Here is a 13571-nt window from a genome sequence, read left to right as displayed (position 1 = left end):
TACATCTACTCTCCCCCAGGTGACATATGCCGTTATCAGATCAATATCGACGTCTTTCGAGATGTAATAATAAGATTTTGGCACTGTATTTGTTGACATATGTCGCACTTTGATTCAATTACATTTGTGTCCTCTACCTAAAAAGTTTCATGCGATGTATATTTCGGTGGAACAAATACCTTAAAATGTGTTGCAATTACTTTAGAAATATTGAATAATCAATCATAATTCTGCCACTGGTCCGTTTCGATTTGATTACCTCTAATATTTACATTGTGTGCTACTGTATTGAGGTAAACTAAAATTCGGTGTAGCAGATTCTTGACATTGAACTGCAGGATAATTTTCACAAGGAAAATGAATGCTAACAATAAATTGTCTACGTGTTTTAATTTTATCCGTATTTCGCAGCTTCAAAAGTTTTCTGGCAGACACATTTCTCAGTCATCTGGAAAGTAAGTTCTTTAAAGAAAACAGTAGATTCAAAAGTAAAATAATATATTACTGGAGATATATGGATGATATTTTGCTGCTATTTGATGGAAAAAAAGATGAGATCGAAGAGCTACTAGCAGAATTCAATTCTTTCCACAAAAACATAAAATTCACAATAGAACACGAGGACGACAAAAGCATAAATTTCCTGGATCTTAAAATCACCAACTATCAACAAAAATAAGGTTCAGCATACACAGAAAACACAGACACAGACATAACTCTGGACAACTCATCATGCCATCCCACCACACAGAAACATGCAGCATTTAGGTCCACGCTACACAGAGTACATTCTCTTGATTTAGAAGAAAACGACCTCAAGAATGAGATAGATGCAATAAACAGCAAATACACAAAAGCAAGACAACGAACGGCCACACTATGGGAGATGAGAAAACATTCGCCAGTATCACAAAAAATACTAACCTTTTTTAAAAAAAACGAATGTAACAGTTTCATTCGCATCTAATAATAAGTTTGGAAACTTACTCGTCCATAACATAAAATCACACACGCAAACATACAACAACAGCGGAGTGTACAAAGTATCATGCCCCAGCTTTCCTGCCTCCTATGTAGGGAAAACAGGCAGAAATTTCAAAAGCCGTTTTCAAGAACATGTAAATGCTTTCAGGATCAACCACTTTGAAAAATCAGTCATTGCACAACATACGTCGTAAACGAAACATTTCATCAACAATCTATAAAACAATTTGGTAGTATTACATAATGAAGCCAACGGTAAGCCCCTAAATCTGTTAGAACAACTGGAGATATACCTCCACAAAATGAAAAAACCAGAATCGATGTTGAACAGATTTCGTAAGCCACAGCTATTTCAGTAATTTTAAAGACCTATTCTAAAGTTATTTCCTGCATATGTCAATTGTTTCCTGTATATGTCAATTGTTTAATAATTATATCTTTAGCACTATGAAAAATTCATCTTTGATTACACCATGCACAACAACATCTATGAAGTGTTTACAAACATATGTCTGCGAATGTGCCTTTTGAATGAAGTGATACGTACGAAAACGATGGAGAAAAGAACGTATGTGGTGCTAAAACGTCAAAAACGCTTTTCTTGGATTATCTGGTATGTTTACACTGTCCATCCTTTCCCCTATTTAGCACATATTTTCCACGTTTGACTTACGAAATTCGTAACCTAACTTCAAACCTTTTCGTGACAAGAACTTGCATTTCACCTCATTCAAGAGAAAAAAAAAACATTTATTAAGACGAATTACACCTGATGATGGACCCACGGGGTACGAAATGCATCGTGTACTGAATAAAACACGAAAATTTGTGACTGAAAGCGTCTTTTAATTCATACCTCTAGTATACTGTATGCTCGTTCCAACAGTTTTCAAAATGGTTCAAATGGCTCTGAGCACTATGGAACTTAACTGCTGAGGTCATCAGTTCCCTAGAACTTAGAACTACTTAAACCTAACTAACCTAACGACATCACACACATCCATGCCCGAGGCAGGATTCGAACCTGCGACCGTAGAGGTCGCGCGGCTCCAGACTGTAGCGCCTAGAACCGCTCGGCCACTCCGGCCGGCCCAACAGTTTTGTAGGTCCTCTGATTACGGCGGGTACGACAGTTTTGTGGGTTCATTCAGCAGTCCCAGTTTCCTGCTCTAGCTACTACGTGAGGTTACACAATGTGTTATCGATACGGAATTAGTTCTTCAAATTCTCGCCCGGATATATTGATTTACTGTTAAGGACTTTTGTTTTTTCTAAAGTTCTGAATGATAATGCCGGGCGATTCCTTAACGATAGAGCTCAAGTTCTGCACCACCCAATCCAAAATTCAGCTAGACTCAGCATCGACCCCGACATCTACGGGACGAAAAACTCTAAAATTTCCCTGTTCCTTCTGTCCTTCCTTCCTTCAGTCCTGCTTTCTCTCTGATGTTAAATGTTCAAATGTGTGTGAAATCTTATGGGACATAACTGCTAAGGTCATCAGTTCCTAAGCTTACACACTACTTAACCTAAATTATCCTAAGGACAAACACATACACCCATGCCCGAGGGGGAGGACTCGAACCTCCGCCGGGACCAGCCGCACAGTCCGTGACTGCAGCGCCTTAAACCACTCAGCTAATCCCGAGCCGGATGTTAAATATAAGGCCGTAAGATATTGTCGGGTAAATACGTAAAACATGTTAAACGTAAATAAAACAATGGAATGTGTCGACATTCGCTTAAAATGCGTCCCCTGTAAGGGTGGAGGGGCGATAAAACGAAGCTGAGAATCTCTTTTATCAGCATCTGGAATTAGCTAGACTCATCGCCGACTTGCGTGTCCACAGTGCCTCGGAATATTTCGCGCTGGTTAGGCAGACTACTGTAATAGCCTACTAGTAACGTAGTGTCACGGACTCTTCCTGCTGAGGTCGCCAAACAAATTTCGTGCAAGTTTTGACGTTTTGAGGTTACTGCCTCTTCGACGTGCACGCAACCCGTACTGGGTAGTCGTGCACCATTTCGCTTCTAATAAACTTGTTTCTTTCGACAGGGCAACCCTGTAACAGTAGCTATTCTGAAAATGCGTTGCATCGCCGTTGAGGCGTCCCTGAACTCTTAATAGCAAAAACCACGCCGGGCCATCACGCATATGTATCTGATCAACGATCACAGCTGAGATGCATACAATGTGTATAATTATTTTAAACCTATGTACGTAATAATAAACCGAACATCAGTTCCAGTTATCTCGCAAAGTGAATGCACTAAATATCTCCATTGACTCAAAATTGTACATATTGTCGTAATTATGATGGAAATTGAAACATTCTCGTTATGTGAGCTGTCGTTCGTTATTGTGTGTGTGTTCAGCATATGCTACATTTTCTTACATGTTCAGTTCTCTGTCTGGTTATTTGATTCAGGTTTTCCTTCGTGACTTCCGATAATGTCTCCAACTGAACAAAGGTAACGTTTTTAATAACTTCGACAGCAACGAAATAATTTTCCAGCATTAAGACGCTTCTGTCGATTGCATATGTAACCAGTGTAGTACAAAGTGCGTTGTGAATGTTATGCAATATGAAACTCCAGAAGTACAAAGAATTTTTGGCTGTTCGTTAGGAGACCCTGTACTGGAAGAAAGAGAGGAGAAAAATAGTTTTGCTGTGAAACTTTTCATGAGGAATGAGATTGTAGCGAAGACTACCCTGAGCGCTTCATTACGATCGTAAAATGTGATTAATGAAATGCTTTTTTCATATTTTAAGACATTCCTGATTGAAGTAGAATTCTTCAATGGTTTCTGGGGAATTCTGCTGCAGTAAGAAACTTATTGGAGAAAGACATGGTCTGCAATTCACAGCACGCTCTTAGAGCACATTAGAATAAGGAAGGTTGTATCTTAATGGGACTCATACGTTTCATAGCAAGAATGACTATTAACCGTTGTATGTTAACAAAAGTTATGCCATAAAGAATAAAGAAAACAAAAAATGGAATAATTGGCTTATCCTAAAGTTCAACCACAGGTATCTTTCTGTTACCTACTTCAACTTGCAGGTGATGAGTCAGACGTGTAATTATATCCTATGGACGACTAGAATGGGCACTGATGTGGAATAGCGCAGTTTTAATTCCTGAAAACCATTACATTCTGTACTACAACAACGCATTTAACGAAGTTACGACCATAAGCAGTAAAAAACGAAATTCTTGTCTGAACTGGGTATTTCTTGGCATGGAGGACGCAGCACGTTATCTTAGATGGATGGTCATCCGCAGATATAGAAGAAATTTCAGGAGTACCCCATGGACTTGTATTGAGGTCTTTGCTCTTCATGCAGTATGATCTGACAGCCAATATTAACAGTAACCTCAGACTTTTTGCAAATGATTGAGTTATCTGTAAAGAACTGTTTGAAAAAGCTGCCTCACATATCCAGTAAGACCTTGATAAGACTTTAAGGCGGTGCTCATATTGGCAACTTGATAATATTTATGGTATATATAGCTATATTAATAACTTGGATACAAAATATTAATGTTCCACAATAATACTTATTTAATAGTTGGTTATGAACCGGCTTTCGTCTTCTTAGGCCATCGTCAGTTAACTTAATACTAAACAGATATTACAAACAACTTCGGCGAGAATTCGTAGCTGTACAAACACTGTTGTACAAAGATATTTGACATTTTATGACTATAGGGCTATAACTTCTAGACTGCCTGAGTATGAAAGGAGTTGGAGACTTAAGAAGAAGCATTCCTCCTTTGCTGAACGTGTCTGAGTGAATGTCACTCATATGATGTGAAATGTGATGTTCTTCATAAAGGAAGTAAAGGCATAAAACTAACATTACTTGAAATTCTGGCCATTTATATACACCAATAAAAGAATCTTGACCTGGTTCTTAATGACCAAACATAGTTTTACTACTCACTCTTATTAAAGTAGCAGCAGCCAGTTCTTATTCCTATCACCAGTAGATAATAAGCTTGTTATAACAAATGTTTCACACTCACATTCTATCCCTCCCCCCCCCCCCCCCCCTTTCTCGATCTGTTCGTCTTATTCACCAGTTTGTCCATATGACATAGTAACCAGTGTCATTGCTCACTTGTACTACATTTTCGGATTATACGTTCACATGTTTTAATATCTGGATACACTGTAATACCAGATTTATTTGTTCAGAGCCTCTTTAGGTATTACTTATGTTTGTATTTTCTGTCAATATAATCACAATGTGTCACATGTATTTGTACAGCAATGATCTCTCGCCGACTATGGCCTAAGAAGCCAAAAGTCGGTTCATAACGAACGATGAAATATATGTTATTATGGAACAAATGGCTCTGAGCACTATGGGACATAACATCTATGGTCATCAGTCCCCTAGAACTTAGAACTACTTAAACCTAACTATCCTAAGGACATCACACAACACCCAGTCATCACGAGGCAGAGAAAATCCCTGACCCCGCCGGGAATCGAACCCGGAAATCCGGGCGCGGGAAGCGAGAACGCTACCGCACGACCACGAGCTGCGGACTATTATGGAACGTTGAAGCTGTGTATTGAAGTTATTAATTGGCAATTTGCTTTAAATGTTCGTAAATATTAATTTATGCACTTCACAAAGTGTGAAAGCGTAGTATCCTGTGACTACAATATCGATATAATAGTGACTTATACGAATACCTGAGTGTAACAGTGTCTAGGAATACGAAATGATCAGATCGGCTCATTCGTAGGTAAAGTTGGTGCCAGAGTATGGTGCATCGGTGGTATACGAGGAAAATATAGTCTGTCTACAGAAGCCTCGAGCGAATCATTCTATCACATTACTCAAGTGTGTGTGACACTTACCAAATAAGACTTAAATGCCATATTGAACAAATACAAAGATGGGAGACACGAATGGTAACTGGTTTCTTTGCGTTATAGGAGAGCATCACAGAAATTCTGAAGAATCTGAAATGACAAAGACCTGAAGATAGACGTCAGCTATTAAGTGAAAACCTACTTACTTAGTTCCTGGAATCACAATTCAGATAGAATTCTAGGAATATAGTACAGCCCCCCTGCTCATCGCTCCTTCAGGGAGCGTGAAGACAATATTAGACCAACGAAAGCACGCACAAAGGAATTTAAGCAAATGGAACTGGAAGTAATCTTGATAAGATGAACAATACGAAATACGCTCTGTGATGCACTTCAGCGTGGTTTGAAGAGTGTGGACGTAATGTAGATACTGTTGCTATGAATATGGAGATGAAAGGAACGGATGGGATAAGGAAAACCGTATCGTTTTGTTGGCGAGGAAACCTAAAGGATAAAGTCAACAACCTAACTGAAATTTTTTCTTCATTCAAGCACTCTGACACTTGAATGAAACCTAGTGCTGGTTCATGTTCTACACGGATCTCCTATAGCAACAAGGAATCTACTTGGGTTAATGCTTTCATGAATGACACTTGTATGCGTCCCACCCCACGAACATATTTGCTTCTCGGTGCCTACTGGGATAGGAATATTCCACTCCTCTGTTGGACTGCAATATGTTGTGTGTCGTAGGAAATATCCGAAGCCAATAGGCCCATGATATGGCGACTTAAGCACAAGTTTTTGCTTTGTCATTACAGTTTTGGTTCAAATGGCTCTGAGCACTATGCGACTTAATTTCTGAGGTCATCAGTCGCCTAGAACTTAGAACTAATTAAACCTAACTAACCTAAAGACATCACACACATCCATGCCCGAGGCAGGATTCGAACCTGCGACCGTAGCGGTCGCTCGGTTCCAGACTGTAGCGCCTAGTACCGCATGGCCACTCCGGCCGGCATTACAGTTGTGTATCGAGTATATTGTTCAGTGGCGTTTTCGTTAGTTTTCTTTGGTTTTCCAGAGAGATAATGTAAAATTATGCACTGCGGTCAATTGTAAATCACTCTTGTAGTTCTCAGTTAATTTTGTCTTCTTGTAGTCAGCTTGTGTGGGCATTTATCTGTATTTTATATTTTAAATTTCTTTTCTGTTGGTGAGAATGTGAACCGAGGTCATTAAAATCTGGTATCACTTTGTAATACAGTTAGTCAATGGGGTGCAGTGACTTTTCACCTTGGAAATTCTGAAAAAGAGCACGGGAAGGTTTGCACACAAGTAAACAAACCAGAAGTTAGTGGATTTCATGACGATGTGCACGACATGCGGCTACAAGCGGGAGGAAAGCATCTTCCACTAAAAGCAGAAGACCGTGGTGCAGACAATGCTACAGAAGAGAGAAAGGGATGATACCTAAAATCACATACTCATTTAAAATGTCATGATGTGTGCATCCTTTCTATGAAGAGATTCGTAAACCGTAACTTTGGAATAATTAAATCATATTGAGACAATATTACTGCATCTGTCTTAATTTTGCAGCTCTCCTTCTCTTTCCAGATAAAACGGTTACCTACATTTATTCCCTCTTGAGTACACTCGGAGATATAGACTTCACATAAAGTAGCGATAAAAAGCGATAAAATAATGTTTAGAAGGAGAGTATTACAAACATTGGTTTAATGACCTTGGTCACAGTGGCAGGTATGTTTTTTCATCCGTATATTCTGCAGAATATGTTCTACATAGTAACGTTAATAGTATGATTCGTTTTAATGGAAACGATCTTCCACTTAAGTTCTCTGGAGTTTTCATCCAGTGAGCAGCTTAAACGCACTTAAAATTCTTAACATGTAATATTTGAGCTAAGTATTACGTAACTTATGTGCCCATTAAACTGTGAATCACTTCATTCACGTACCAAACCGACATCTGATAAAGTAAACATTTTAATGTTGGTGTATGAGACTGGTTTGAAGATTTGTGGGCAGGTATAATCCAACACATCGCGCTGGACCAACTGTAGTCCATAGATTGAGGTGCTCTGGTGAAGTGTGATACAACAACTTTATACTTAGCAGATAGTGTTTGTTTTAAACTCAGTACCTCTGTCAGTGCCGAAGGTAAAGTTAAGAGAAGACCACTAAAAAAGCACTGTTTAATTAAAGCTACGAAATTTCAGGTGTGGGAAAAAACTATAAATGAGCTGAAAACTTCGAAAAATGTATGATTCTGTTTGAGTATTAAACTGTTTTATCTTCTCGCTATAATATTAATTAGTCCCAACTGGGTCGGTTCCTCCACTCGCCATTTTTTGTGGGAAATGAAACATGTAGAGCAGTTAAACGACATGTAGACTACATGTGAATATCTGTTAAAGAGATGATTAGAACAGTCTGATGTGCTCAAAATCACAATTACTAGAAGCCACGGTGTTGTGCGGTAAGGGCATCTACTTGTGCCACCGAGTAAGGCAGGTTTCGTACGGGGCTTTTATATTAATCCTTCTCGAAGAGTTCAGTTACGAACATAGGGACGCACGGCACGATCAAGTTACGGGCCGACTAAAGTCCGTATGTGTCTAGCTGCTGATTATCTAACTGAATATATTGTACAGAAGTGCTTCGAATATTATTTGCAGCTTTCAAATAAACATTATTCGCTAGAAATACAGGTCCAGTTGCGCACTGAAAAATGAGTTCCACCGGTTTAAGATTCTTATTACTGTTCAAATGGTTCAAATGGCTCTGAGCACTATGGGACTCAACTGCTGAGGTCATTAGTCCCCTAGAACTTAGAACTAGTTAAACCTAACTAACCTAAGGACATCACAAACATCCATGCCCGAGGCAGGATTCGAACCTGCGACCGTAGCGGTCTTGCGGTTCCAGACTGCAGCGCCTTTAACCGCACGGCCACTTCGGCCGGCCTATTACTGTTCTTCTAGATAATGACGTATGACCTCTCGGGGAATTATTTAACCTCAGGAACGTCTCACGCACAGTCCATCATCAGTACAGCCCAAACTAATGTAAGAGGATCACAGATTGCGTTTATTTGGTAAAGTATACGTTGTGTGTTATTTAAGAAAATCCTTCATCCGATAAAAATCCAAGATATACCACTACACTCAAATTGGTACATTTGTTGCATTTGCAGTATGTTAATATATGATTCTGTGTTCTAGAGAGTTTCCAAAGAAATAAGAGTAAGTTAACGGCTGAAAAAATTACAAAAGGAAGTGTTACGACACGACAAGCAACATTCTCTAGGTAGTGCCAGTCACAAGCAAAATTAAATTCTGAAATTAGGAAAGTGTGGTAATAAACAGTATGTTTACTGTCAGTACTAAAATTTGAAATTTTTTGTATGACAATATTCATACTTTTTAACAGATGTTAAAGAACATCAGCACTTTCTCGTTGATTAGTTGCAAATAAGTTCAGTTTGATAGAAACAGACTAAAATATAGCTACAACTAAACAGACTTATTATTATGTAATCTGTAAGCCAGTGAACAGTGCGTGGTGGAGGATACTTCGAACAGTGTTAACATTCAGTTGTGACAATTCAGCGGTAGCTGTTGTTATTGTGAGAGCGTCAGCAGTGGACTTACGAACATCTCTCGAGGACTACAAATCAATGGGGATTAAGTGTCTTCGCGGTTGAGCTCCAGATTAGCTTGTAGAAAATCGCGAATGTGTTTTGATTTGGCGTGAACTCATTATTGGCTTGAAAATTGCATGAAAGGGATGTCTTCCTTACAACAAGTGTTTTCGGGTGAGGTGGTACATCTTCAGTTGGTTTATCTATAAGAGTTTCAAAATGTTATAGCGCAGGTCTGTAGAGATACTATCGTTAATATCTGGCATGGTCTCGGGGCGCATTTTGTTTCCGACAGTAGTCTTCGGCAGCCTTCTGATTCGCTGAGAGGAGATGTATTCATTGTCTGTGAAGCTCATACACACCAAGGTTGCCGTATGTGCTGTGTGGCTGTTCGGATAGTTACTCTTAACTTCGACCTCACCTGGAGTGTCTCAAACTAAGAAATTCATTTTACATATTTCAAACATTTTCATAACAATGAATACAACTTCTTTGTCTGTATCTGAGCATTGAAGCTATATGATTAACCCATGTAATGACATCTATACTTCAGCTACGTCTGTCACATTCGCCGAATATGATTTTTAGTTACCGTTATTAGTCATTTAGTTGTCGTTATTTATGGAAAGCAGCGTAAATTAGCCTTTGATGGGACAGAGTAACTACAACACTTGTGAGGAAGTTTCTATGGGGACTGGGATTATGGCTGCGATCAGTGAACGTTACACTGACCACCCCGCACAACGGGTACAGAAACAAGCGGTTGATCGTGTTACATCTGATATAAGAGCAATTAATACCGAGAAGAAATAAAAAAACTGTGTCTCGTAATGAACCTTTACGATATATTTACTTAGAAGAATTATAACTAATGCAAAGATGTGCCAAACCCCGTTAGATGCAAGCAGGATAGAGAGCAAGCAAAGCATAGAGCCTTAACAAAACATGTCAGTAGGAACACGACTGCCAACCAAAAGGGCAATACCCAAAGTTTTCAGTGAATGCGATAGCAAAATCATATCAGGACCAACCCTCTGAAACCCTAACAGAAGATTCCTCAGTTTAATATTCTCAAAGGCTCATAACTGAGTATACCTCTACTTTTTAACGGAGCGGGTGATGAAGTAGACAGCGCATGAAGAAGACTCTAATACAAGGGACGATCAAAACGTTCCGGATTATGTGCGTTGCTGCAGTGTATATGCAACCCAGTGCGACTCCGAATCGGATGTATAAGCAACGACATGGAGGCAAAGTGTTAGTGTAGCCTTTGAAAAGAAACTTTGTGATCACACCTTATATAATCAAGTATTCTGATCAAAACTACCATCGCTACGTAAACCAGCGTGCTCTCCTAAAACACAAACCATATCAAGATTCGTGCTCTTCACGGATGGTATTCCAAGAATCATGTTTCTAGGTAGCCACGAAGATTCGGTGTTGCTTAACTTTTAAGAAACGTTTGATGTAGCACCATATACAAGCATACTAAAATCGGTTTTTCCCGTATGGGGTATGTAGCTGTGGAATTGTACTGACATCTTATTGGCAGAATGGAACACAGTACGTTGCCCTGGACGAGCAACCATCCTTAGATACAGTTGTAAATTTTGTGAGGCAGGAAAGCGTTTTACGACCGCTACTTTTTATCGGAGACTTGGTAGGTAACATTAGTTGCAACCTCTGACTTTTCACAAATGTTGCGGTCATCGGTGGCAATGTTACACCAAATTAATGCTGTAGTGGTATCGAATTATATCAAAAGCAGGTTTCATAATCAATGACAAGTGTGTGGCAGAGAATTTCTGTAATACTATCTAAAACATTTTATCCAGTTCCATTCACTGTTTGACCAAGGACTGTGTGTAACTGTGTCTTATTTTGTGATCAGTGTCCCTACGTGACGATATGCAGAGGTATTAAGAGTATTCGTGAATTACACCATCAAATCCGCGTATAGAAGCTTTCTACACTCCTGGAAATGGAAAAAAGAACACATTGACACCGGTGTGTCAGACCCACCATACTTGCTCCGGACACTGCGAGAGGGCTGTACAAGCAATGATCGCACGCACGGCACAGCGGACACACCACGAACCGCGGTGTTGGCCGTCGAATGGCGCTAGCTGCGCAGCATTTGTGCACCGCCGCCGTCAGTGTCAGCCAGTTTGCCGTGGCATACGGAGCTCCATCGCAGTCTTTAACACTGGTAGCATGCCGCGACAGCGTGGACGTGAACCGTATGTGCAGTTGACGGACTTTGAGCGAGGGCGTATAGTGGGCATGCGGGAGGCCGGGTGGACGTACCGCCGAATTGCTCAACACGTGGGGCGTGAGGTCTCCACAGTACATCGATGTTGTCGCCAGTGGTCGGCGGAAGGTGCACGTGCCCGTCGACCTGGGACCGGACCGCAGCGACGCACGGATGCACGCCAAGACCGTAGGATCCTACGCAGTGCCGTAGGGGACCGCACCGCCACTTCCCAGCAAATTAGGGACACTGTTGCTCCTGGGGTGTCGGCGAGGACCATTCGCAACCGTCTCCATGAAGCTGGGCTACGGTCCCGCACACCGTTAGGCCGTCTTTCGCTCACGCCCCAACATCGTGCAACCCGCCTCCAGTGGTGTCGCGACAGGCGTGAATGGAGGGACGAATGGAGACGTGTCGTCTTCAGCGATGAGAGTCGCTTCTGCCTTGGTGCCAATGATCGTCGTATGCGTGTTTAGCGCCGTGCAGGTGAGCGCCACAATCAGGACTGCATACGACTGAGGCACACAGGGCCAACACCCGGCATCATTGTGTGGGGAGCGATCTCCTACACTGGCCGTACACCACTGGTGATCGTCGAGGGGACACTGAATAGTGCACGGTACATCCAAACCGTCATCGAACCCATCGTTCTACCATTCCTAGACCGGCAAGGGAACTTGCTGTTCCAACAGGACAATGCACGTCCGCATGTATCCCGTGCCACCCAACGTGCTCTAGAAGGTGTAAGTCAACTACCCTGGTCAGCACGATCTCCGGATCTGTCCCCCATTGAGCATGTTTGGGACTGGATGAAGCGTCGTCTCACGCGGTCTGCACGTCCAGCACGAACGCTGGTCCAACTGAGGCGCCAGGTGGAAATGGCATGGCAAGCCGTTCCACAGGACTACATCCAGCATCTCTACGATCGTCTCCATGGGAGAATAGCAGCCTGCATTGCTGCGAAAGGTGGATATACACTGTACTAGTGCCGACATTGTGCATGCTCTGTTGCCTGTGTCTATGTGCCTGTGGTTCTGTCAGTGTGATCATGTGATGTATCTGACCCCAGGAATGTGTCAATAAAGTTTCCCCTTCCTGGGACAATGAATTCACGGTGTTCTTATTTCAATTTCCAGGAGTGTAGATTGTTCCTCACAATGTATTTGGCGTCAGATTTATTTACCACAGTTTCATTCCATCAGGATGTTCAAGTAAAATCAAAAATTGTATTGACGGAGATTTCAGTTCAGGAGGTTCGTCTACCTCAGCGTTCAGTATAATAGAAATACATTCTTGCTACTTTTTTATTTATTTAACTAAGCGGAGTAGTAGCTTGTGAAATTCTTCTCGTCCTATATATTTGATTTTCTCCGTGGATTAAAACTGATTACTTTATCAAGTACTTCATAAAACAGTAAAATCGAGAGGAAGACTCATAGGAGTGCCGTGAAAAGGTTGATGACGTAATCTTTATTATGGGGTTTTGCTACGTAATACTACTCGCAGTTCGTTGTCAGAGAATAAACATTTTGTTCAGGTTTGCTTAAGCTGCAGTGGATGATGAATATGAACGAATTCATTGATTGGTTACTTTCTGAGATAGAAAGAGCCCAGTATGACAAACATTTCCTCCAATATGATTACGTTTGCTGTAACTGAAGTATGAATATTTGCAGAGTTGTGAATGAAGTTATACGATTTTCATCAGAAGTCCAATAGTACTATGAAGTAAAGCTTCTCATGCAGGAATCGGAATAGGCACAGGTGAACCGAAGACCTCTGGAAATATAGTCAGTCATTAGCTCCAAAGACTGGGTACAGCTTCTGCTGTTTTAA

Source organism: Schistocerca nitens, chromosome 3, assembly GCF_023898315.1.
Source record: "Schistocerca nitens isolate TAMUIC-IGC-003100 chromosome 3, iqSchNite1.1, whole genome shotgun sequence".
NCBI classification, from domain to species: Eukaryota; Metazoa; Arthropoda; class Insecta; order Orthoptera; family Acrididae; genus Schistocerca; species Schistocerca nitens.
This window is presented reverse-complemented; position numbering follows the sequence as displayed.